Raw genomic sequence first — 462 nt, forward strand, 5'->3', positions numbered from 1 at the left:
CACCCCCGGCGCTGCAGCATCCTCGACGGGAACGCTCCTGCTCGGCTCGCAGGCCCCCTTGCTTTAGGCCTTATTATTATAATAAATGCTAAAATCGCTTTTAGTACCGGGAGTCTGGTCCCGTTTTTAATAGAATGAAGCTCTGCCAAGGGAAATTCAGGTTGGACACCAGGAGGAAATTCAGGTTGGACACCAGGAAAAGGCTCACCCTCTGAGAGGGTGGTCGGTCCCTGAAAGAGGCTTCACGGGGAATAATTTGTCAGGGCACCAAGCCTAGCAGAGCTCAAGAAGCACCTGCACAACACGCGCAGAAACATTTTATGTGGCGCTGCGAGGAGCACGAATTCCGACTCCCTGACGCTACCTTCCTGCGCCGGGAAGGAAGCTCGGCTGTCCCCGCCCGGCCGCTTCCTGCCGGCGCTGTTGTGGATCCGGGGCAGGCGTAGCATGGGGCCGGCGGCC

At 58.0% G+C, this 462-nt stretch overlaps 1 protein-coding gene across 1 annotated transcript in view; it reads left to right on the forward strand.

Annotated features, from left to right (window-relative positions):
- Positions 1-462, forward strand: part of WDR70 (WD repeat domain 70) — a 133,558-nt gene that overhangs the window by 9,555 nt on the left and 123,541 nt on the right. The window lies entirely within an intron of this gene.

This window comes from Geospiza fortis, unplaced genomic scaffold, assembly GCF_000277835.1.
Source record: "Geospiza fortis unplaced genomic scaffold, GeoFor_1.0 scaffold163, whole genome shotgun sequence".
NCBI lineage: Eukaryota > Metazoa > Chordata > Aves > Passeriformes > Thraupidae > Geospiza > Geospiza fortis.